The 26,346-nt window shown below is 46.2% G+C and overlaps 1 protein-coding gene across 1 annotated transcript in view; it reads right to left on the reverse strand.

Annotated features, from left to right (window-relative positions):
- The window catches only part of PLD1 (phospholipase D1), a 174,893-nt gene extending 159,480 nt beyond the window's left edge, over nucleotides 1–15,413 (reverse strand). Inside the window, exon 1 of the mRNA XM_053307830.1 lies at nucleotides 15,247–15,413. The gene's annotated coding sequence lies outside the window, so the exon portion shown is untranslated. The remainder of the gene's footprint in view (nucleotides 1–15,246) is intronic.
- Between the last annotated feature and the right edge of the window lie 10,933 nt (nucleotides 15,414–26,346).

Below are 26,346 nucleotides of genomic sequence, written 5' to 3' on the forward strand. Positions count from 1 at the left end.
AAGCGCCCATATCTCAAAGAAACGAATGCTGAGGATAAGCCACAGAGGGGGGTTGTTGTTGTTGTTGTTGTTGTTATTACTACTATTAATTCGATTTCTATACCGCCCTTCCAAAAATGGCTCAGGGTGGTTTACAAAGAAAGATAACAAACAAATAAGATGGCTCCCTGTCCCCAAAGGGCTCACATTCTAAAAAGAAACATAAGACACACACCAGCAACATTCACTGGAAGTACTGTGTTGGGGGTGGTACAGAACGGAACGTTATCACGTTCATGCCTAGCTGCTAACAGGAAAACGGCTTGGCAAATTGTTACTGGAAACTGGATGGCTAGTCTGGGCAGACCTTGGTCTGTTTAGCTGGTCAGTTCTTACATTTCTTTACTGTAAATACAAAGATTGGTTACATTGCGGGGGGATACAATAATCACATACAGATTAATTACAATGGCTGACATCCTAACACTGGGTTGTGCAGTGAACCAAGTAATGCCCAGCGGATGGGGCAGCTGTGCAAAACAGCAGGGACCTGTGATTTTCAAACTGTGCTCTTGTGCTACTGTATAAAGCCTCCTTATAAAACATACAAAGCATACCATTGGTGCACACGCAGAAACATGTCTGCACGAGTGCAACACTAGTCTGGAACATGCTCCAGACTCCGAGCAACTAGCTGCTGGTGCAACAGCCTTGCACTTGTGCAATGTCCTTTCACAAGCACAGCCTTAGTCAGCATGTCAGCCAGTCATTAAAGCAATCTATATTACTGTACATTATCAAAATATTGGCTGCTTCAGCACAGGACAATGAAAATTCTCACAGTGGTCCTCCGATACTGATGGCACTGCTACGAAAAGCAAAACAAATTTCCGTCGTTATTAATAAGCAAGTTATTAACTTCAAGTACTGTACGCATCCTGTTTCACACAGTGGCCCACCAGATGCCTCTGGGGAGCCCACAGGCAAGGGCTGAGGGCATGCCTTCTCTCCTACTGTTGCTTCCTTGCAACTGGTATTTAGAGGCATCTTGCCTCTGAGGCTGGAGGTAGCCTATAGCCCTCAGACTAGAGGCACTTCAGCATCTTCCTATATTGCCGCTGCCCAATATAGGGACCAGCGAGGATTTGAACCGGCAACCTCTGGCTTGATAATCAAGTCATTTCCCCACTGCACCCTTAGGTGGCTTCCACTACTGTCATACTGGAGATTATATATAAAGTTTAGTCTTTAAAGAGTCAAGCTAACTCTAATAAAATTTCTTGCAAATCTATTCTGCCACCCCCCCCCATTTTTTCCAAATCTATGAACAATTTTATAGATAAGTATTTGTCCTGATAGCTCCTTTCCAATCATGTCTATAACTGATGCCATCAGATCTAATTTTTTAAAAAGTAGATACATTTTCCCTATTAGGCCTTTCAACTTAATAGATATAATTGAGCACTTAAATTCTGTTTTTCCTTGAATTAAGATATGCTTGCAAAGAAGAATATGTAAAATGTATTTGATTCAACAATACTGTGAAATAGGTGGTCTAATATGACCAATTTTATTAACTGCTTCCTGAAAGGCTATTACATGATGGTTCTATTTCACGTATATTTCAAGTATTCCTAAAGTTCACTTTATATCAAGATACTAAATTAAACTGAAGGATTTGAAATGATACTTTACTGAGGATTCTCCTTGAGCTACTGTTGTGACCACGTCATCTGTGTAAAGACAGATGTTGAAATTTTGTGTACATTCTAACATCTAAATTACTTTGTGTAGCTATTTCCAATGTCTGAAGTCAAAATTAGACTTCGGTAATCAATTAGGACAGATTATCACAGATACTGCCAGTCATTCAAAAGAAAAGAAAAAACCCAAAATAACCAACATTGACAAGTATCCACATTTAATGTACAGAACTCTGAAGTGTAGCCATCTGCCATTATTAATTCTACTAAGCATCTAATTTGTTGATACAATATTTCCATTTCAAGTATACCAATGGTTTGGTGTTTGTCAATACACTTATAAATTATTCCATTTATTCTAGTGGCTAAAATGCTTGTCCAGGTTTTTAAATCTTTGTTTCATGGTGATATTGGTCTAAAAGATCCTGGTAAGAATAGATCTTTTTCTGGCTTAGCTATAATGTTTGTTTCTTTCCCATTCATATAATTCATCAGGGGCTCTTATATCTTGACATTAAGACCACTTCAATCCCCCAATATAAGAAAGGCTAAGGAGACTTCATCATCTCTCTCCTACTCTGATCTTCTCCCTATTGGGCACCCATCATGTTGTCTCATGTGGAACCACCCAATTTACTGATTTATTTAAAAATCCATCTGTTCATCTGCTTGTCTTCTCCTCTTAAACCACTTTGAGGAGTAGGAGAGGTACTGATTGAAAGCAGAGAGGGAAAGGAAGGAAACCGAAGGATGTGTTTCAGGATTTTTGCCTGGGAAAAACCACCCCAAAATTCCTTTCTTCCAGAACACTGCACAGGGAATGAACAGTGCTATCCCTTGATTAAGGGGGATATCAATGTTTTTGTGACATCAGCAGCCATTAGACCAGTCTCTACCCCCATTTCAGAACAATTTGCATGCTTAGCATCCATCCAGCTCACACTATGGAAAGGGACAAAAGATGCCATAATTAACAGTCTGTAAACAAAGATTACGAATGAATATACAAGCACAGAGATGAGCAACAACCAGCACAGCTACCATCTGGAACCCAACTGAGTAACAGCGTAGGAGCTGAGGAAGCAAGGATACATTTTCTGAGGTCTGGAGCATTTGGCTGGCACCTCATCTATGGCTCACTACTGCAGCCAAGAAGTTAGGCTACAGCCCAGTGAGCCTGAAAGAAGAGGGGAGGGAGGCAGATGAGGTTAATATGCCAAAGAGACAGTGGACAGAGGTGAAGATTTTAAGGGACTGTGAGAGAGAGGAAGGGGAGATTAAGGCAAAGAAAGGTGAGGCAAAGCTTGCAGAGAAAAAGCTGGCACTCGCGCACATGATCAGCACATCCCAACTTTCTGGTCAAATTTGTACACACTGAAGTCATTCATACAGTCAAAGAGGCGATTTTCATGAGCAGCAGGAACAGAGCTAAGGGAGCCCAGCCTGGTTACTGCTGGTCATGAGAACCGCCGGAAGCCATGCTGCTCCCTGCGGAGGCTCGGCAGCAAGCCTGCTAATGGAGCCACCCCTTTAATGGAAGGAGCGCTCCGTTAACCTTGTTTTTTCATTCGTGTGTCTGCGGACACACTTGGGGCGGGGGATCTCAGGAATGCACTGTGCACCTGCCAGGTGCATTACTAGGGTGCTGGGGGCGCTGAGTGGCGGCGCCTCCCTTCGCCCGACCCCCAGCGTGCCCGAGCAAGCTACAGCCGGGTATGGGAGCACCAGAGTGAAGCCCCTGCTTATCTGGGCAGGCAATCTGCCCACCTGAGGAAGGGTGAGTGTTAGTCTGCAGGGAGAGGAGGTCAAACACGTTCTCCCCGAAGAAGCCCTTTCACCTCTATACATTGATCGTGTGTAGAGCCTTAAAACCTGTTCTACCCGGGTTTGGGAGCAGTGTGTGCTCCCAATTTTTGCTTGTTTGGAAGCAAGATAGGAGGAAAACCTGGGTAGAAGTGATTGTGTGGAAGCAAGGTAGGAAGAAAAACTACAGCTGTTCTCCTACTTTGCTTCCACACAATCACTTCTATCCAGGTTTTCCTCCTTCATTGTCTTCACACAAGCAAAAATCGTAACACACACAGCTCCCAAACCCAGGTAGAACACAGTCTTTGACTGTGTGAATGACCTCACTGACTCATCATTTGGTGGGCATCTTGTTAGTAATAATAATAATGAACCTTATTTACTTTTTAAATTATATTTAAATATGACATTCCTCAAGACACACACATATATATACATACACACCATCTTTTTCTAGTTTTAAAACACACATATATATAATACACACTCAGTACCACGGATGTCCAATGGCATCCTGATTACATGCAGTGTTAGTAGCCCTTTTGTCTCCCGGCTGGACTTTGCTGTCTGCCCATTAACCTGCCTGGCTGGTATCTCTGCCCTTCGAGCTGGACTTTGTCGCCCTGTCAGCATGTGATTTGTAGACCTGGCAGAGTGGCTCAGTAGAAAGGCATCCACTTTGCATGCAGAAGGGCTCGGGTTTTGTCCCTGACATCGCTAGGCTGGAGTATGCAGCCTTCTTCCCCAGGTAGGAGGATGCACCCTCTGCCTATCCCCACTCATAAAATATATCTCCATGTATTATACACAGATGGTCTGAGGAGGGAGAAAGGTATTATAATTGGGGGAGGGGAGTATCTCCATTTATTGTACGCATCGAGGACAGAGACTGCTATTAAAGGGGGAAGTGTATAATACTTCCACGGAAAAAGAGAACAGCATGAAATCTAAAAAAACACAATACACAAGGAAAAAGCCATAGGGAGGTAAGAGGAAAAGAAAAACCCGGTACTAATTCTTACATAATTGTTACAATGAGCAGGTGGCATGGTATTTAAGAGATTGTCTTCTTTGCTATGAACCACACTGCCCATTGAGATAACCAGGAGAGGTTCGTCTGCAGTTGCCACCGGCTCGTCTGGTGGCTACCCCGGGACAGGCCTTCTCCACTGCTTCCCTGAGGCTTTGGAACATGCTTCCTGCTGAAATAAGAGCCTCCAACGAGCCTGGTGGTTCCCACGATCACTGGAAAGCCGGCTAAGCTCCCTTAGCCCACCTTCCAGTAATCGTGGGAATAGCCTCACCGTTTTAATTGTTTAGTTTTTAATCCTTTTAACCCTTTAAATTATAAGTTGTTGTAATGTTTTGACCTGTGTAGTTGTTGCTTTTATTGTTTTGTTGTAAACTGCCCAGAGACTTGCATTTTGGGCAGTAAACAAATATGTTAAATAAATAATAATAAATAAAGGTCACTGAGGGAAAGAGTGCTGGGAAGGGAGGAGCCAAGAGGCAGCTCCTCACAGATGAGCTGAGCGGGTAGAGATATTACCTTTCCCTCAGATGCAGCACTGGTTTATTTCATGTACATTCTGCTATTCTTGCTTGACGGAACTCAAAGCACACAGTCTCTGGTCCAGGCACTGACCATGCCCAGACCTGCTTCATCACAGGCTTCTAGACTCTGCCCTGGGGCCATAGAAGTTAAGCACGCCTAAGTCCTGATTTCACAGGGTTGAGCATATCCACAACCTCTGCACACACAAAAGGTGGAATTACTTTGACTATAGGTTTTTGTTTTTGCAGGCAAAATGATTCACCCCCACCGTATGCCTTTTTTTAATAGAGCCATGGAAACAGTCTTTAAACTTAGGGTGTGTTTGTCCACCAAGTGTTTAAAGGCCCACTGTTCTCACACCTACACCAAACATAAACACAAACGCAGGCTAAGGAACCAGCAGAACTTTTGCTTCTCTCCCCACCCTTTCCGTCTGTTTAGACAGATGGTTTCTCAGTGATTAGAGTACCTCTGAAGTATAGGCAGAGTGGGTGAGTTGTCTGACAAATGAAGAAGGCTGCTTGGGATTTGATTATATAATTTTTCACTTATGTTGTTTCATCTGCTTTTAATTGAAAGAAAACACCCACAACGTTCTGGGTTGAGGGGTGCGGGATCACGAATTTGGGAAATGTCTAAACTACAAGCAATCTGGACAATATCTTCTATATCTTACTTACAAAACCTGAATCACGTAGGCAACAAGTGTCAGATACACCCACTTCCCTGATACCTTGAGTAGAATGTGTGTTTGCGGTGTTCAGCTGCATCTACCTGCTTCACCAGCCTTGGCAATGCAGCCCTAAAGCTGTGAGGCGACCAGAAATGTGCACGTCTTTCTCTTCCCACTCAGCCTTTTGTCCACTCATGGCAGAGAAGAGACACAAAGCTACTCAGGAAGATGAAATCCAGAATGGACGCATTAGGCGATTATTTGGCCGGCTTTGACTTCTATATGGCCTGACATGAGCTAAAGCTGAATGGTAAAGTATCTGCTTGGCATGCAGATGCAGGTTCAACACCTGGCATCTCCAGGTAAGCCTGGAAAAAACCCGTCTCTGAAATTCTGGAGAGCTGCTGCCAATCAATGCAAATAATACTCTCCCTATCCTATTTAGCTTTAATTGTTTGCAGAAACGTACAAAAGAAAAATGATCAACTTTAACATACACATTAAATTAGTCAATAGGGCTATTCTCACTTGCACCCTAATCCAGGCTAGAGAAGCCCAGCCTGGGTTAGGCTGCATGTGAGAACTGTCAGAATTGGTCCTGAATCAGGCAGTGCCACCTAGCCCCACTTAAACCCGGCTCATAGCCAGGGTTAAGGGCTCGAGTGGGCCCTTAACCTGGCCTCCAGGATTGTGTGTTCATTGGAGCTATGTTTAGTCCCAGAGGACATAAAGACAGGTGCCTAGAGGGCCTGTCTCCTGGGGGAATCCCCCCAATGCCTCGTACATGTCGTGAGGTGCATTGTGGGATATCCGGAGGCTGGGATGTGTTGTCCTGGGCTCCAGAGCTCCACATTCTGGAGTCCGCACTCCCAGCAACAGAACAACCATCATTGGGGGCAGGGCGGTGAGTTTAAACAGCCTTTCCCCCCGCCCACCCACCCGATCATGTGAACGACCTCAATGTGTATGTCCTTTTAAGAATCTTAGCTTGCTTCCACACAATCGAAAATTGGGAGCACACATAGCTCCCAAACCCGGGTAGAACACAGTTTTTGATTGTGTGAATGACCTCAGTGGCTTTGAAAAGGAGATTTAGATTGGGAAATGGGCAAGAAAGGAAATGGTTAAACACCCTCGTCCAGAGTGCCATTTCCCAGATCTTCAAAGCATCTGTGTGGAGCTGGTAATTAGAGGTTTTTATTTGTTTGTTGTTTCTAAAAAGGAAGATCTTTATTGCAGGTTTCCTCTGACACTTCTGGAATGGCCCAAGGGTCAAGGAATGAGGTCCACTCTTCAGGCAAGCAGGCAGAAATTCAGTGTGGCCTAGCAATGCCATCCATCATTCTGACAGCCCTGTTCATAACAAATTGACTCAAAGGCTGGGCACATTCAGTTCAACAGGATTTACTTCCTATTATGTGGTTTCTGTCTGATAGTTTGAGAGGCACAACAGGACCTGACACAAGAGCTGTGATGAGAACATGAGACGCTTCCAATCTGACCGCCACCAGGGAGAAGAATACTGAGCAAACTCTTCACCTGGGCAGGAACCTCCAGATTTGTCTCAAAATGTTGCTTTATGAAAGGTGCAATTTCCAGTGGAGCACTCAGGAAGAAGGCACACAAGTCTCCTCTTGCCTACCAGCTGCTTTTCCCTGGATCCAGGTTCCACATACAGGGTTGACCCAAGGTATTGTAGCACCGGAGGCAACATGCAAAAGGCTGCTTTGCCCCACTTCCCTGGTGGGGAACAGGCCCCCTTCAAAACTAACCCTTGCAAGCTTTATGGGGAGCAGGGAGGAGGGATGCTTGCTAGCAGCTGCCTCTTTTCTCCTCGTGCTTCTTGCAAGCTTTGCAAGGAGTGTGAGGAGAGGCACTTTTTGTAATGTTTGCAAGGGTCAGATCTGTCCCAAAGAGCTGCTCTGATGGCAGCAGCAGAGAGTGTCTTACTGCCCTGCTAAAGGTGAAGTGTGTTGTTGAGTTGGTGTCGAGTCCTGGCGCCCACAGAGCCCTGTGGTTGTCTCTGGTAGAATACAGGAGGGGTTGACCATTGCCTCCTCCCGCGCAGTCGGAGATGATGCCTTTCAGCATCTTCCTATATCGCTGCTGCCCATTTATAAGTGTTTCCTCATAGTCTGGGAAACATACCAGTGGTGAATTCAAACTGGCAACGTCTGGCTTGCTAGTCAAGTCATTTCCTGGCGTTGCCATTATGTGGTGCCGCAGTAATCTGCCATTGACAAAATGGCAAATGCGGTTCAATGTAAGCAGGTGTAAAGTGCTGCATATTGGGGCAAAAACCATCAAATTCACATATACGCTGATGGACTTAGGAGTCCATCACTGAATGTCACTGAATGACCAGGAGCTTGGGATCATGGTGGACAGCTCATTGAAAGTGTCGTCTCAGTGTGCAGCAGCTGTGAAAAAGTCTAATTCCATGCTAGGAATCCTTATGGAGGGGGTTGAAAATAAAAATGCTAGTCCTTTCATGCCCTTATACAAATTTATGGTGTGGCCACATTTGGAGTACTGTGTTCAGTTTTGGTCACCATATCTTAAGAAGGACATTGTAGAACTGGAAAAGGTGCAGAAGAGGGCAACCAAGATGATCAGGGGCCTGGAGAAGTTTCCTTATGAAGCAAGGCCATAGCATCTGGGGCTCTTTAGTTTAGAAAAGAGGCGACTATGGGGAGACATGATAGAGGTATATAAAATTATGCATAGAGTTGAGAGAGTGGAAATAGAGACATTTTTCTCCCTCTCTCACAGCACTAGAACCAGGGGTCATGAAACTGAAGGTCCCATGAAACTGGGAAACTGAATTCCCTCCCAACAAAAGGAAGTACTTCTTCACACAGCACACTTATGGAATTCTCTGCCACAGGATGTGGTTAGGGGTGTGCACGGAACCGCCAACTGCGGTCCGGCACTGGGGTGGGGGGGTACCTTTAAGAGTGGCGGGAGGGTTTACTTACCCCTCCCGCCACTTTTCCCACTTGGCACCGTAAACTTACGAGTAATTGGGGCAGCAGGACACCTCCCTGCCGCCCCTTCCCCAACGTTGCTTACAAAAACTCCCAGCAGTCCTTGCACGTGCACGTCACAGAGACGAGCGCGCGCATGCTGGACTAGATGGGCCTTGGGCCTGATCCTGCAGGGCTGTTCTTATGTTCACCTGAGGCAACTGCCTCACTTTGCCTCATGAAAGGGCTGCCCCCGTCCACACCTGCATTTGCAGCAGAAACAGAGATTTGGAACTCTTGTGGTGGTGGTGGGGAGCAGATGAATGGGGAATCACAGGAGAAAACTGGAAGGCAGGGCAGGGGTTAATCATTTTCCTCCCACCAACCGCTTCTTGGAAGTTAACAAGTTGCCAGCAATTAATTAATTAGTTAGTTAGTTAGTTAGTTAATTTATATCCTGCCCCATTCAAAAAAGTCCCTGGGCAGTTCAAAGTGTAAGCATTCCAGGGGAACTCAGCCGAAATAGGTTAGCATCACTCAAACCCAATTCAAGAGCTGTATCTCAAAAAAGAAGGCAGCTGAGACAGAGAAAAGCAGATCAGATTCTTATCCTAAGGGCAGACTCAAAATGCATTTCAAACTAAAGTGGGCCAGGAATAAAATTTTAGCCCTCAAATGTATTTACATCACCAACTCTTTGTCCGCTTGGGCCAATATTGTGCTGTTTTTAGGTGAAGGCTTCACCTCTGGTTTTCATGGATTTCTACATGTACAATAAAGGACAATAATTAGATCTCTGTATGTTCATGCCTAATAGATGTGGTTTCTTAATGCAAGGGTTACACAACCAACATTTCATAAGCACTGTCAAGTCTGGAATAAAAAAGATGCTTCTTCATACCTACGGCAGATTGTGCGGAGTACTAGTGGAAGTACCAGCAAGGAACCTGTGAAATACAACTTGACAGCATCTCCCAAAATGGCACTATTTGCACCAGGTGGCTGTTCCACCTCCCAAACGTGTGGCCTTGAGGAGAGCCTCATGCAGATCATGCTGTCATGGCTGTAGATCCATGCACTTTTTGAACAACTCCACCCATGACATGCTGTGATACACAACATGGTAATTGAGCAAAGAGGCACCTTTTTAAAGTGAGGATTCTCTTTACTGAGCAGGGGGGGAGCAAGTGGCCCTATCCATCCCCAGCACAGCATCCCTCCAGTGGCTGTTGCTGGTCTCTATCTTATGTTTCTTCTTTAGATTGTGAGCCCTCAGCAGGGGAGCCATTTCATGTATTTATTTCTATGTTATTTCTCTGGGAACTTTGGTTGAAAAGCAGTATATAAATATTCATTGTAGATATTTATTGTAAACAAAATGGTGGAGAGCAAAAATGTTGGTGATGCAGAGACATCTTTCCACAAGAGCCAGATTGCTGTCTGTAACTCTCCTTGCTAAAGGGGCAAAGAATGAAACTTTCAGTGTGCTGGTTCTCTTACATTTAGCAGAAGGTTTTCCAAATGGCGACTGAACACAGCTTGGCCATACCTTGGCTGGGGGTGGGTGGGGTGGAAATCCATTTGAGAGAACCATTTACAGTGACATCAGGACAGTGACAGAAGATGCCATTCATACAGCCAATGGCGTTATTCAGCTCTGCTCCTGGCAATTTGCAATTACTGTGCATTATATGTGTCGTTAAAAAGCAGCACCTTGGTGCAGTTGACTTAACTTTAGGCATTTCCTGCCACAGTAAAGCCGCCCATCTGTGAAAGGAGGGGAGCAACTGGCCCTATTCAGCCCAGGCCAGCAAATTTCCAGTGGCTTTTACTGATGTCAGCTTTGTATTTCTTTTTAGATTGTGAGCCTTTGGGGAACAGGGAACCATCTTATTATTATTTTCTGTTAAGGAGCGATATTTTAATATTAATAATAACAACTCTGTTCCTGAAAACTGCCCCAAAAGGTCTACATGGGGAACACTGAGGTTACATATGCATTTGCCAACCCTGGCGTCTCAAGAAATCAGCATCCTGGATTTCCAGGCGATGTTTGAAAGAAATCCTGGAGATTTTAGTGGCTTGATATTGAGGGAAATATTGGTTAAAAAAAATAGTGGGGAAAACTATCGAAGAATCGTTTTAGTCAGTGTTGGGATGGGAACCCTAAATGGGAGATTAACCCCTCACTCGCAGCATTATGGTACTGATACAAATTATCTCCTTCCACTTCTTTTTACAAAGCTTTGAAGAGAGAGGAGATCCAATCTCAGATCTTTATTGTCTTGTCTAGTTGGTCCCCGATCACGATTTTCATCTATTTTATTTTTCAAACTGTAGATGCTGCTTTTCTTGCCTGCGCAACACAAAGCGGCTTATGAGCAGGTCCATCAAAACAAACATTAAAAAGCAAAAAAAGGAATTAACTACAAAGCAGAATAGCTGCAACACACACACACACACACACACACACACACACACACACACACACACACACACACAGCCATCCTAAGCATGTAATCCCAAGTGGACAACAGGGTTTCACATTCATACCTGGGAGAGCCACAGAGGAGATTCTCACGATCAGCAAAAAGCGGGCGAAGGGAGCCTAGCCCGCTTTTGCCCGATCGTCTGCTGCCACAGGAGCCGTGCAGCTCCCGACAGCAAACCCTCCTCATTCCCCCTCCCTTTAGACGAGGTTAGCGGAGCGAGCACTCCTCTAACCCCGTCTTTTCGATCATGTGTTGCTACGCCGTGGCTTCGCGCTGTAGCAACACATGAGGAGACCCCCGCCGGGAGGCTGAAACAAGACCTGGGGGGCTTTCCAGGATGCCCCTGATCCCCGCAGCCCCCCGCCAGTTCCATGATGGAGCCGGCAGTTGTGTGAGTGGCCGATTCGGCTGCCCAGGGCTGCTTTCCTGCTCTTCTGCGGGGAGAGTGGGCTAAGCCCACTCTCCCTGCAAACCCCTTCCCGGCGAGTCTCACTGATCATGAGACTCACCTCAGAATTGCATAGGACAGGGGTTCTCAAACTTGGGTGTCAGATGCTGTTGGACTACAACAAATAAGAACAGCCCTGCTGGATCAGGCCCAACGCCCATCTAGTCCAGCATCCTGTTTTACACAGTGGCCCACCAGATGCCTCTGGGAAGCCCACTGGCAAGAGGTATGTGCATGCCCTCTCTCCTGCTATCGCTCCCCTGAAACTGGTATTTAGAGGCATCTTTTCCTCTGAGGCTGGAGCTGGCCTTTAGCCTTAGACTAGTATCCAGTGATAGACTTGTTCTCCATGAATTTATCATTGTGGCTCGGGATGATGGAAGTTGTAGTCCAACAGCATCTGGGGCCCAAGTTTGAGAAAAAAAGTTTGAGTCCAATCTGGTTTATTGACTGGGGGCCAAAGACCAGTAACAGAAGACAGGCAAGCAGAAGGCCATTCCAGTTCAAGAATCTCCGTTAAAACAAGCTTAGGAAAGACTTGTTGACCTGAAATTCCTTCAGGCCTCCTAAAACTATCCCCTTGTGTCAAGATAATTTCCAGGCTTGCTAGTCATAAATTAAAGATAACGTTAAGCTGTCTTGCGCTCTTTTCTCTCTCTCAAAAGCACACTACTGTTAAAGGAACAGCACACATGAAATTTAATACACGTGTTTTTAAGTTCTTTTCAATGGTGGAACATGAATGGATCTGTGGAGAGAAAATTGCTTAACAAGGTCAAGCCCCCTGACTTGTAATTCATGCTTTGACCCTGCGTGTCTCAGTTTTCTTGTGTAAATACCATCCACAAGGGGGGACATTTGCTCTGAGACCGTGGTAGGGGATAAGAGGGCTTTAACACTTTGCCCTCACTGCAGTCCTAATCTGAACTGGGTGCATTCTGAATGCTCTGTTTGGGAAAAAGTATTCATTGACACCAACGATTATATTTTCTAAACAATGTTAGCTTGTAACAATGTCCTTAAATGTTGGTATATCAGCCAAATCCCCACTGAGTCAATTAACTGTGGTCCAGTTCCCTTATGTTAGATCCTCACAGGATCTCATTTTTTGAAGTGATCCCATGAGCAAATATTCTTTAGATCTAGTTTTCCCCTGACAAAGAGCTAATTCAATCTCAAACCACAAAATCAATTCTTTGTGTTCTTAATTTATTATTATTGGCTGGATTCCTATAAAGTTATGCCTTCGAGTCAGTGTTGACTCCTGCCGACCAGAGAGCCCTGTGGTTGTCTTTGGTAGAATACAGGAGGGTTTACCATTGCCATCTCCCATGCAGTATAAGATGGTGCCTTTCAGCATCTTTCTTTATCGCTGCTGCCTGATATAGGTGTTTCCCACAGTCTGGGAAACATACTAGTGGGGATTCAAACCAGCAACCTCTTGCTCCCTAGGTAAGTTACTTCTCCGCTGCACCATTAGCTGGATTCCTATACTCTTGTACTGTCAATAATCATATACATTTGAATACCAGAATTGGTTACCCATGGAACTTTTGGCGGGAAGTAGGGCAGAATCTATATGAAGGAATCGCTGGACTTGCTCACAGGACCGCCTTCCAAATAATTACAAGACTGATCTACCACTATGTAATTTTTCCACACGTACACACACAAACATACAGACACACACATTATGAGGCTGTTCACATGCGCAGCCAAGAGACTAAGGCAGCCAAGCCCGCTCTTGCCTGTGCATGTGAAGCCACGGCAGCAAACCCACCTGCACAGCCACCCTCTTCAATAAGGTTAAGGGAGTGCTCACTCCCTTCTCCTCCTTTCCCTGCTCGTGTGGAGCACCAGCTGCTTTTAGCCTGCACTACAGCAGTGACGGGTGCCTGCCCGTTGCTGCTGGGATACCCATAATGCACCATGCACTCACACAGTGCATTATGGGAATTCCGAGGGCCGGGAAGCTGCACCCCCCCCCATCCCTCGACTCTCCGCGCTGCTGGGGACTGCCAGTGATCATCTGGGTGGGCAATCCACCCACCCAGGAAGCAACGAGGGTCCGTCTGTGGGGTAGGTAAGTTTGAGCAGCCTTCCCCACCCCTGCCGCTCCACCAAGCCCTTCTCACTGATTGTGAGAAAGGGCTCTATGCGTACGATATTGCACTCCCTCAGTCCCAACCACTGTATTTGCATTTATATGTTCAGCAACAGAGCCGAGGCTGGCCAGGATATAAATGCAAATACAGTTGTCGTATTTCGTTTCTTAAGGAAAAAGGAAAGATTGTGCTGTCAAGTCGGTGTCGACTTCTGGCAACTGACCACAGAGCCATGCAGTTTTCTTGGTAGAATACAGGAGGGGTTTACCATTGCCATCTCCCACGCAGTATGAGATGATGCCTTTCAGCACCTTCCTATATCCCCACTGCCCGATAGAGGTGTTTCCCATTGTCTGGGAAACATACCAGCAGGGATTTGAACGGACAGCCTCTTGCTCCCTAGGCAGGTTGCTTCCCTGCTGTGCCGTTAAGTGGCTTCACCCTTTCTTAGGGTGATATATAATAGGTACATCCTCTTCTCCCCCATTTGTTCCTCACAACAACCCTGTGAGGTGGTTTAGACAGAGAACAGGTGACTGTCCCAGGAGCAACCAGTACGCTTTACAGCTGAGTGTGCATTTGAACCCAGGGGTTTCTGGTCCTAGTCGAACACTCAAACTACTGCTCCACACTGACTCTCACTGAGGGGAGCCACTAAGCTTTCCCTCTGTTTCTGGCTGTGTCTTGCTGTCTGCTGCTTGCCTGTCTACTCCAGGTAGTTGTGACCTCTTCAGCCACTGGGGGCTACAACTTGCCACCACTTGGACCTGGGTGCCTGACACATGGTTACATCTGTTTTTGTCACAGGAGCAACCTAAAGGTGCACTGAAGGGACTGCTAATGCCACCATCAAGAATGGCTGTTAAACCTTATGCTCCAATTCCACATTATCCACTTTAGTGTTCTGTGTGACTCTACGGACTGTCCTTGCCTGACAAAGTTGCTTGTGAGGCTCAAAAGCTTGCTAATGCTAACGTCAAAAGACAGGTGTTCATTCAGGAAGAGCTTTCGTCTTTGCCCGTTTGTTCTCCAAAAACATAGGAAAACATTGCTGATCAACATACTGAGCTACTTCACAGCTTCAAAGTCCGTTATATAATCTCTGAGAGGCCAGCCACTTGCAAACAGGCTCAGAAACCCCTTTCTCCTTCTTTGTTTACGCTTCTGGGGTGCTCATCATGTTTGAATGAAATCAGATCAAAAAAACACAAAAGGCTAGTAAGAAAAGTCGTTCTAAAAGAGGCAACCCGGAGACTTACAAAAAGTGAAGGCGATGCTTTTAGAACAAAACTTCCATTCTTCCCCTCACCAACAACCAGACCGTGTTATTTATCATCAAAACACCCCTTCTTCTCTGGAAATTTCTTTAATTTGAAGTCATTTCCCTCCCCACTCCCACAGCTAGAAACCTGAAGTCTTGACAGCTGTAGGAAGCCAGCTGCTCCGTACCAGCTCAGAGGCTGGAGAGAAATGACATGACGTTTGCAACTGACAGAGTACAGCTCTGAAGTTTACTAACCTTGTGCCCCCAGGAAGGGACGTGCCCCATGGCCGGTTCCATTTCAAAACACCAGTTCTGCTCCTCTGTTAAGTTAAAGAAGATCTATGCCGGTGCTTGAGTCAAGACAATTAAGCACAGTGGGACTCCTCGTAGACTGGGAAGCAATGTCTGGCTGAGTGTTTCAGCGCAAGTATTCGAGGGAGTCAGTTGAAGGGAGAACCCAGCCCTCCAGATAATTCAGCCTATGGAGTGGGGCTAATGACAGGGAAACCACTCCCTCTGTGTTAAGGAGAATGCAGCATGCAAGGGAGGGCGGAAGGAGAAGCCACAGACTGAATACGCTCATGAAGCTCTCTGTGGTTTGATACGGTGTACTTCTTCTGTTAAGAGCCAAGAAAGATTTGGAATTGGACAGGTACCGCACTTTTCTCAGTCTGGTTTGCAAATGCATTTTCTGTTCACCCCATTCTGCAAGTTTTAGGGCAGGCAAGAAAATAATAATCTAACTACCATCAGTGAAAACACTCCTAATGCAGTCATGGGATGGGTGGCAAAGAAAAGAGTGGTTGTTCTGCCATGAGCTAACACGGTATTCCTAAGCACATATTCACCAAGCGCAGTGTTACTTCCAGGTAAGTGTGCACAAAACTGTAGCCTTGCTTGGAAGCAGTTCCATGAAATCCATGGAGCTGATAATATATTTTACAAAAAGCCTTGTGCCTTGCTGACTTGCTCTGCATGGTATGGTAATTACGCAACAAAGAGACCGCCAACAGTCCATGGCACCCCAATTGGGGTGTGCACAAATCCAGTTTCCCCAGTTCGGTTCAAATCCAACCCGGATTTGAACCAGACCAGCTCCCCACCACCACCACCACAAACTGGGCCACTGGCTCAGTTCAAATTCGAACTGGCTCGATTTCAAGCTGGTTTGCTCACCCCTATTGCTAGGAAAAGGATGCTCATCACGACCTCACTATGGTAGCTGGCCAACAGCATGTTAAGCCACACCTACAACAGAATGTCAGATTTCCTCCATTACAAACATCAGTGATCTTTGAACTGTGGAGAGCTGGACCTTGCAGTGGCAACCAGAAAGGTAAGTCTCAAGCACATGCAATGGAATGGAGTGACAACAAGCACACGCAACAGAATGGAGGGCGTGTGTCTCTTTCGCAAAATAGGACAAGCACATGCAAAACAGTGGTGGGGAGGTCTCTTTCACACACTCTAATCTGCCTCATAGTTGAGGCTGGAGAATTCGCAGTGGCAACCAGTAACAGATCTCTGTTTGCAGAATCAAGCTTTATTCAAAAAGTTCAAAAATAGTCCTGATAGTTGCAGTTCTTGGGCTAATGAAATATTGAGGCAGTGCATTATTGGAGCTCGGGGTGGGGGGTGGGGCAATGCGAGGCAATGCGCCCCAATACCCCGACTCTCTGAGCTACCGGCAGGAGCTGGTGCTCATCTGGGCGGGCAATCCAAGGAGGGAGAGCTGCTCATCGGTGGGGAAGGTGAGTCTAACCCGCTTTCCCCACAGCCTGCTCTGGAGCCCTTCTCACTGCTCATGAGAAGAGGTGCATTGTGTGGTGGTTGCTACTGCTGCATCGAAAGCACACAATTTCTCTCTTATATGGAATTCTGCTTCCCTTGTTGTCTCCGGTGTATAAAAGTACATGCAGTAAAACACTGAATGCATAATTCTTCCAGTTCTGCAGCCATCCAATAAGTACACCATTATGCATAAGGAAGGGAGATTGACCTCTCGTTAAACCAAAAGGCATTTTTATAGGCGCCATAAAGTGATGGTAGCTATTACGTCCAAACTCCCTTGTTTTGTTTTCTTCCTGTATCCAGCAAACTATTGCAGACACGTGGAAAACTTGTGCTGACCTTTTACCAGTTATAAACCAAGCTCTTATTTTTCAGCAAAAATGCTCTTCCAAGTAAGCCGAAAGAGCTTAGGTTTAACAGCTGTTAAACTAATATTCCAAAACCTCATCCACTAGTTTATTAATGTATTTCAAAAACTTATATCCTGCCTTTTAGTCCCACCTAAGGGATCACCAAAATGGCTAATAACAGCACAGTTTAAAACAATGATGCAATAAAACATAAGATAAAGACAGAGGCTGACATCCAGACTAGCAATGCACTAGTGCAGATCCATGATCCTTGTAGCAGGGCATCCCAGACATTCTTCACTACAACTCCTATCAGCTCCAATGACCTTTGCCCAGGGATTATGGGAGTTGTAGTCAACCTCTGGAAATCCCTGTTATAGGGAACACTGGTGCAAATATGCTCCCAAAACTGGTTCCATTAAGCTTGCCTTCCAGACTAGTGTTGCACTTGTGTAACAGGGTACGTTTGTACAACAAACTGCACAACTTGTGGTGTGCTTTGTATTGGGAAACATCCACATCTCAAGTTATTTATGGCTTTATATGAAATAACCAGCACCTTAAATTGCGTTCAGAAGCAAACTGGTAATCAATGAAGCTCTTCTCATGATCCATGAGAAAAGCTTTCTGTCGGGTCTGCGGGGAGACGATCAAAGTGCAGCCCTGGGCGGCCGGATCAGCCACTCACACGACTGCCAGCTCCATCATGGAGGGGCCGCGGTGATTGGGGGCCACATGGCCCCCGGAAATGCCAGGATGCCCCGCGCGAGTGCGTGGGTCATCCTGGAGAGAACCCCGAGCCCAGGAGGCTGGCTGCATCCTCCCTGTCGGGGGTCTACTTGTGTGTCACCGCGTGCCGCGGTGACACACAAGCCAAAAAATGAGGTTAACGGAGCACTCGCTCTGTTAACCTCATTTAGGGGGAGGGGGAATTAGGTGGGCTAGCTGCTTGCCTGCGAGCCCGGTGGTTCCCACGATCACTGGGAAGCGGGCTAAGCTCCCTTAGCCCGCTTCCCAGTGATCGTGGGAATAGCCTCAGTGATCTAAAGCAGAGGATGAGGCTATTCTCACAAGCAGCCTAACCCAGGCTAGGGCAGCCCTGCATAGGTTAGGCTGCTTGTGCAGAGGGCCGAGATTGGTCCCGATCCCAGGGCTTCTGCCCCGACTAACCTAACTTTTTACCCCAGCATTTAGCCAGGGTTAAGGACGTGAGTCTCAGCCCCAGGGATTACCCCAATGCACTGTGCTCGTCGTGCAGTGCATTGTGGGATACCTGGAGGCCGCGACTCGTTTCCCTGGCTTCCAGCCGTCTGTGCTGCCGGGAGCAGCGCAGGACATAGGGTCCAACCCTGCCTCCCCCCTCGCCCACCCTCCTTGCCGCTGCCACGTTCCTGTGAACGACCTTGATACCTTATCTCTACTTCCAAAAGAGCTGGAAATGTTATAATCCTTATGGTCTGCATAAGCAGAGCACCTGCAGGCAAGAGGGAAGTACCAGCAGACTTGAGGTAACCCCATCTACCGATTTCACAAAAATCAGTACAAAATAAGAAAATTACCCTCAGGGGAGCAAAAAACCCCATACAAACCCAACTGCCCCAACATAACTCAAAGGAGCAGAAAGTGGGCACTCTGAGGGCACTTAACAGACAACCAGGTGGGTGGAGCTAATACAACTCAAAGGCAAGAGGGGAAGGGGGAAAGGGAGGCTTGAACAAAGAGAGTGGGACATTTCTCAGCTTGAAGAAAATTCCTTCAAGAGCAACAACCTCTTCTGCTTCTGAGGGGAGGAAGGTGTGTAAAACTCTTCAGTTTTCTCTCCCGACATTTAAAAACACTATTGATTATTATCAACCCTGCAGAAGGACCTGTTTCAGGGAGATGCAATGGTGCAACCAAACAGGGCACCGTGCTTTGGGGAAATCACACAGGTGTGCTGCAACCAGGGCACCACACTTGGGGCGGGGGGTTGCTGTGCAGGGGTGCCACATGGGGCAAAACCAATTTTTTTTAATGGGGGGCATCAGTTTTGCCACAGGATATTGGTTATCTCAGAGCTGGTCCTGGGTAGAACTACACGGTGCATGTTCCACCTTTCTTTTTTTTATTTTTCTGCAGCGACTGAGGCTGCAACCTGAAGCAGAAGACCAATGTGGAGTGAAGCTACTATTGGTCCTGCAGTAGAAAAAAAAATCCAGTCACACACGTCTGTGACTAAGCTTGTCTAAGGCTATGAGGTGAGTATGGAGCTGGTCTTGTGGTAGCAAGCATGACTTGTCCCCTTAGCTAAGCAGGGTCTGCCCTGGTTGCATATGAATGGGAGACTAGAAGTGTGAGCACTGTAAGATATTCCCATCAGGGGACAGAACCACTCTGGAAAGAGCAGAAGGTTTCAAGTTCCCTCTCTGGCTTCTCCAAGATAGGGCTGAGCCTGACAGAGATTCCTGGCTGCAACCCTGGAGAAGCCGCTGCCAGTCTGTGAAGACAATACTGAGCTAGATAGACCAACGGTCTGACTCAGAATGTGGCAGCTTCCTATGTTCCTATACAGCAGAGGTAAGATTTGAAGTGAGTACATAGCTCAGTTGCATCTTTTCTCCAGCATGCATTATAGCATCTGGGTGGTCTCTGTGCAATTTTCAGAACACTGGCATAGAGGAGAAAGGTTTAAAACAAGGCTTCCTAACCTGTCAGTTGCTGTCAGTGACTGACTTGGAGAGGGATCTTGGGGTCATGGTGGACAGCTCGTTGAAAGTGTCGACTCAGTGTGCGGCAGCTGTGAAAAAAGCCAATTCCATGCTAGGAATCATTAGGAAGGGGACTGGGGAAAAAAAGTTCTAATATTATAATGCCCTTATACAAAATGATGGTGCAGCTACATCGGGAGTACTGCGTACAATTCTGGTCACCACATCTAAAAAAGGACATTGTAGAACAGGAAAAGGTGCAGAAGAGGGCAACCAAGATGATCAGGGCCCTACAGCACCTTCTTTATGAGGCAAGGCTACAACAGCTGGGGCTATTTAGTTTAGAAAAAAGACAACTGCAGGGAGACATGATAGAGGTCTATAAAATCATGCATGGTGTGGAGAGAGTGGATAGAGAGAAATTCTTCTCTCTCACACATAACACTAGAACTAGGGGTCATCCCATGAAACTGATTGCCGGGAAATCTAGGACCAACAAACGGAAGTACTTTTTCACACAACGCATAATCAACTTGTGGAATTCTATGCCACAAGATGTGGTGACAGCCAACAACCTGGATGACTTTAAGAGGGGTTTAGATGACTTCATGGAGGAGAGGTCTATCAACAGCTACCAGTTGGAGGGCTATAGGCCACCTCCAGCCTATAGGCAAGATGCCTCTGAGTACCAGTTGCAGGGGAGTAACAGCAGGAGAGAGGGCAGGCCCTCAACTCCTGCCTGTAGGCTTCCAGCAGCATCTGGTGGGCCACTGTGTGAAACAGGATGCTGGACTAGATGGGCCACAGTCCTGATCCATCAGGGCTGTTCTTATGTTCTTAAACTGTGGTCCTCCAGAGGTTGTGGTCCTCCTGTGGTCCTCCAGAGGTTGCTGAACTACAACTCCCATAATCCCCATTCACAATAATTTGGAGGACCACAGATTGGGTTAAGAAGGCTCTTTTTGGGTGGGGCCTGTGAGAAGAATGATCAATCCCCTCTTCCCCAGGACCACTGCTCCAATTAAAATTGGACCCTCTCTGATTGCTTTAAAGTAAACGCAAACAAGGATTGGGAGAACCGATCAGAGATCTCCTGTACCACAATTTGATGGCAACCCTGAGAGACTGATGACTGGCCTAAGGTTGGCTTCAGATCTGCATGCGGATTTGAATCTGCATCTCCTCAGTCTCAGTGCAATGCACCACACTGACTATATATTGCTCATCTGTCAGTTTAGCTGACATGGCTTCTGCCAAACTACTGGAAACTGGAGTTTGTTTGAGGGTGTGGATGCGTGTTAAGAGATCCCTGCACAGAATTACAGATCCCACACTCCCTGGGAAAAGGATAGTTCGGACAATATCATCTCCAGCCACATGATAAGAAAGCAGACATCCTCTTCCCATTTGATTTAACAAGTCATTCAACAAGTACAGGTGAAACTCGGAAAATTAGAATATCGTGCAAAAGTCCATTAATTTCAGTAATGCAAATTAAAAGGTGAAACTGATATATGAGACAGACGCATTACATGCAAAGCGAGATAAGTCAAGCCTTAATTTGTTATAATTGTGATGATCATGGCGTACAGCTCATGACCCCAAATCCACAATCCCAGAAAATTAGAATATTACATGGAACCAAGAAGACAAGGTTTGTAGGATCTCACATTACACGGGGCCTCAGAATACCGAGAAGTGGTATTCAAGTTTCACATAACTGGTGGGAAAACAAAGGAGAAAGAAAATGTTCAAAACTGTTTAAAATGTTTTATATAACATAGTGACATAGTGCAGATTGTGTTGCTTCTTCAATTTAGTAATGCTGAACTGTGTTAACTGCTCCTTTGTTTCCATACATTAAAGGTTTTCACAAATGCAAAGTAAGAAATCATAATGTATCTTCATTTAAAGGTACAGTACTTCTAAAAAAGGCAATTAGGCTTATTGCAAGATCACTAATTTTGTTCGAGTATACATTTTTTGTTGCATCTTTGCCAAGTATATATGTAAAAATAAAGCTTTATTGTTTCTATTTTCATTGGCCTTTATGTAAGAATGATCTTTGTTTGTTTGATTAATTTTGGTAATTTAAGCTTGACATAGTTTAGGGCCTCAGTGTGTCACAACCTGCCCCTGGCAAGGAGAGTTTTGGGGAGGGTGTTGGCATGTCCCCTTCCAAATAAGGCTAAGCTACAGCATCTGAGGCTCTTTACCTTGGAAAAAAGCCAACTAAGGGAAAACATGATCGATGTGTATAAAGTGATTAGTGGAGAGGGTGGACAGAGATAATTTTCTCTCCCTCTCTCACAACACTAGAACTAGGGGTTACCCCATGAAACTGAAGGTTGGGAAATTTAGGACCAACAAGCAGAAGTACTTTTTCACACAGCACATAATTAATCTATGAAATTCTTTGCCATGGGATGTGGTGATGGCCACCAGCTTGGATGGATTTAAAAGGGGCTTAGACAGATTCATGGTGGACAGGTCTATCAATGGCTACTAGTCTGGTGGCTGTGGACCATCTCCAGCTTCAGAGGCATGATGTCTCTCAATACCAGTTGCAGAGGAGCAACAACAGCAGGAGAGAGGGCATGCACATACCTCTTGCCTGTGGGCTCCCTAGAGGCATCTGGTGGGCCACTGTGTGAAACAGGATGCCGGACTAGATGAGCCTTGGACCTGATCCAGCAGGGCTGCTCTTATGTTCTTATGTTTCCCCACACAAAGCAGAAGAATACAAAAATAGGCAGGAAGGTGTGGGGGCTGAATTACAAGGCTTAGAGGATAGATGGACAGATTTTTAAGAAAGCAGTAAAGTGGGTCTTCCAAATAAACTAGCACAAATATTTTAACCTCCTTTCAACAAAGTTCTCAATGTGGGGTTGATAGGGGAAAGAAAGATAAATAAACAAGATGGTTCCCTGCCCGCAAAGGGCTCACAATCTAATAAGAAACATAAGGCACAGCAGCAGCAACCACTGGAACCAAAAGTACACATGTATAAGATGGTGCTGAAAGTGTACAACCACTATCTCTTGGTTGTTGTGGAGCATATAGGAACATTCCTGCCCCAGAATTCAGGTAGACACATTGATTCAAAAGTCTCCTTCATATGTATGGAATTTCCAAATAAGTATGCTAAGCATTACAAGCCTGGTCTAGACAAAGGTACAGTGACACATCCCAGATCCATTCATAAGGCAGAAAATGTACTGTGGGAGATTTATTACTGTGATTACTCCCACCCACCCACCCCTGAATCATAGAATGCCTTTGGGTGACAATGTGGAAAATGTTGTTCCTTCCTGACAATTTTATTTTCTAAATTATGAATATAATATTTTGAATATAAAAAACAGACAGCGATGGGCAGGGCTCCACCAATGCTAAAGAACATAACCAAAACGTACACATCAAGGCTGAAGCTTATACCAGGGGGTTTCTCAAATGTGTGCACCCAGATGTTGTTGGACTGCAACTCCTCCCATCAACCCTAGCCACAATGGCCAAAGGCCATTTTGTCTGGGGACCCGCATTTAAGAACCTCTGGCTTATACGAGAACTCCACGGTTATCGTATAAAAGACGGCTTTTCACAGGACAAATTGTTCCCCAAACATTTCTGCTCTATCTCTCAAAGCCTCTGAGGGACAAACTAAGTGTAACATGGGAAATCTTTGTCTCTTTTTCAACATCTTGTTCTAAGGTTAATATAAGCAATAGGTAATTTGGGACTATGGCACTGGGGGAGCGGGAGAACTCATTCTTTGCCATTTTCCCCAGCTTACGGGAAATGTTGCATGTAAATTTTTCTTTCTGTGACTAAAAGCAACTTCAAAGGGAAGGTAATCTAAACCAAGGAAAAAGTATAGGGGGAAGTGTTTACCACATTTCCTCCCCCCATCATAGCCCCATCCAAATCCCTCCTCTGCCATGGCTGTTTTTCAACAAGGAAATTGACCTTGGGAGAAAGCAGCCATGCGTCACCAATTAGCATCACTGGGTAGCTGTTGAGGGGCCCGAGTTCGTTCTCAGAAGGGCCCAGGGCTGATTGCTGAGGCCACCCACCACTATGCCTACAGTCTTCATGTACTGACAACGGAGCAGTTGTCCCAGGGCCCGCCCAAGTTGGAGGGAGCCCATGCAGGGCAATTTGCCAAGGGCCTTGTGGCGCTTTGTGCTTTGTGTGGGTTGTTCCATGTGCCAGTTATGTGTGCTTAATTTCTAATTTATAGAATGGAGAGTAACCAGTTGCAAACCCATGCAGGTGGATGGTCGGCAGCAGGACTGCGGAGACCCCTGCAGGAGAGACTAGGAAACCCTGCAGACAGTTAGAGCTGGAGAAGCAGCTAAAGTTAGCTGAGGACCCCTGGTCTGTGTGTGAAGAGTGGAGCTCAGGGAAGGAGCCACCATTGTGCAGACGGGTCCAAAGAACCCAGCCACCACTCCCTGTGGAGCCACCCCACCCAACCAAGCCACGCCCCCTGAATCTGACATCAGGTGCAGGGGGAGTGGCTAGGGTGCCTAGGGGCAGCCACTAGCAGGTTGCACCCACGCCTCCACCGGCTTCCTACACACCTGGGTGAGCTGTAGGCTTGAGGAGTTAAGGTTTCTAAACAAGGAAGATTCGTTGGTGTGAAAAGCCAGGTCGTGTTCAGGGAAGAACCCCAACGGACCTCAGGAGAGACGTTGTGCATTAACTCTGAAACAAGCAAGATACCTGAACCCATGTGGCAAAGTCCGTCATCATCTATGTAAGCTGTGTCCTCTTCTTGTAAGGACTATGCTTTTGAACCTGAAACCAATATGCTTCTGAACTACTTGCATTTGTAACCACCACGCTAAAAGAACTGTTATTGAATTTAAAAACCTGTTATTTGTTTTATCAATTTTATTTATTTCCTCTCCCACACCGCTGAAAGAGTAGCCCGTCCCCACACCAGTGTTCTCTCTAATTTTTGTCATCTGTGTGGGAATCAGTTTTTTTCTGGGCAGCAGTATCAAGGCAGTGTGTGCGCATGTGCATTCAGAGTGGGGCCTTCCTGATTCAACCTGAGTGGGATCTAAAATGAACGGAGCGGACATCAGAAAATGTGTGAGCACGTGCACATGCGCATGCCTTAGAGGGAACAGTGCCCCACACTACCACAGAGTAAAGAGGGGGGAAAGAGGTGACTTACTCTCAGATTCAGTCAATAGATCTAGCAAAAGGCAATGCTGAAGCAGGGTAGAGCCCTACAGGCCTCTTGGACCCGCAGCTTGTCCCACAACCACAGATCTCCCAATGTTACATCTAGTTTGGGCCTCCGACACAGAGCCCAAATATTACCCCAAATTAAGAAGCCAAAGCAACACATGCACCTCTCCTCCCACTTCAGCATCAAGCTGACGCAAACATGCTTGTCCTTCTGCTAAAGATCTAAATGGTCTGCTTCTTGCAAAAAACATCAACTGAATGGGAAAGTGCCCATTCAACCAAGTGATGGCAGTATTCTCTTGCTTACATTAAATCCCAGGATGCCACCTAGTGGCTGCATTTGTGCTCACATTCCAAATTATTCCAAGGAAACCAAATTGCTGCGTAGGAGGTTGGTGCTGGCCCTGGGGCAAGATTTAAGGATGGGTGCCTGCCTGCCTGTGTGCCCTCTTGTCCTCTTCTTCTTCCTCTTTGCTACTGCCACCCAGCCGGTTAGCACAGTGGGACGGAGCTGTGCCCAGAGTGGATGCTCTGTCTGTGATGAAACCAAGGAACAGGTGAGGAGAAACCTGCCTTAAAGGGGCCGTCTGTTTTCACTGGAACTGGGGCAGCACTGGGACCGTGGAGGACCCCGTGCAGCGGAAGGAGAGCTGGTCTTGAGGTAGCAAGCATGAATTTACCAACCTTTGCTAAGCAGGGCCCACCTTGGTTTGCATTTGAATGAGAGACTAGAAGTATGAGCACTGTAAGATGATGATGATGATGATGATGATTTATTTTTACATTTATATCCCACTCTTCCTCCAAGGAGCCCAGAGCGGTGTACTACATACTTGAGTTTCTCTTTCACAACAACCCTGTGAAGTAGGTTAGGCTGAGAGCGAAGTGACTGGCCCAGAGTCACCCAGCTAGTTTCATGGCTGAATGGGGATTTGAACTCAGGTCTCCCCGGTCCTAGTCCAGCACTCTAACCACTATACCACGCTATTTCGCTTAGGGCAGGCCTGCACAGCATAAGGCCCGGGGGCTGGATTTGACCCGCAGGGACTATTTTACTGGGCCCCAGGTACCCTGCAGCAACACAGGAGCTAGAAACTGCCTCATAGCACCATCCTGTGCATGCTTGCTCAGAAATATGCTCCATTGGTGCTCCCAGTGAGGCTTACTCCCATGTAAGCATGCCTAGCATTGCAAGAGACAACAATTTAGGGAGAGGAGAGGACTTGGCATTTGTTTTGGGGCTGGCATGCACTCTAGGGGCCCCACTGATTGAGCAGGGACAGGATCTATTCTCTGGCTACTATCCTTGGTTGAAACTATGGGTC

This window comes from Hemicordylus capensis, chromosome 3 (genome assembly GCF_027244095.1).
Source record: "Hemicordylus capensis ecotype Gifberg chromosome 3, rHemCap1.1.pri, whole genome shotgun sequence".
Classification (NCBI taxonomy): Eukaryota; Metazoa; Chordata; class Lepidosauria; order Squamata; family Cordylidae; genus Hemicordylus; species Hemicordylus capensis.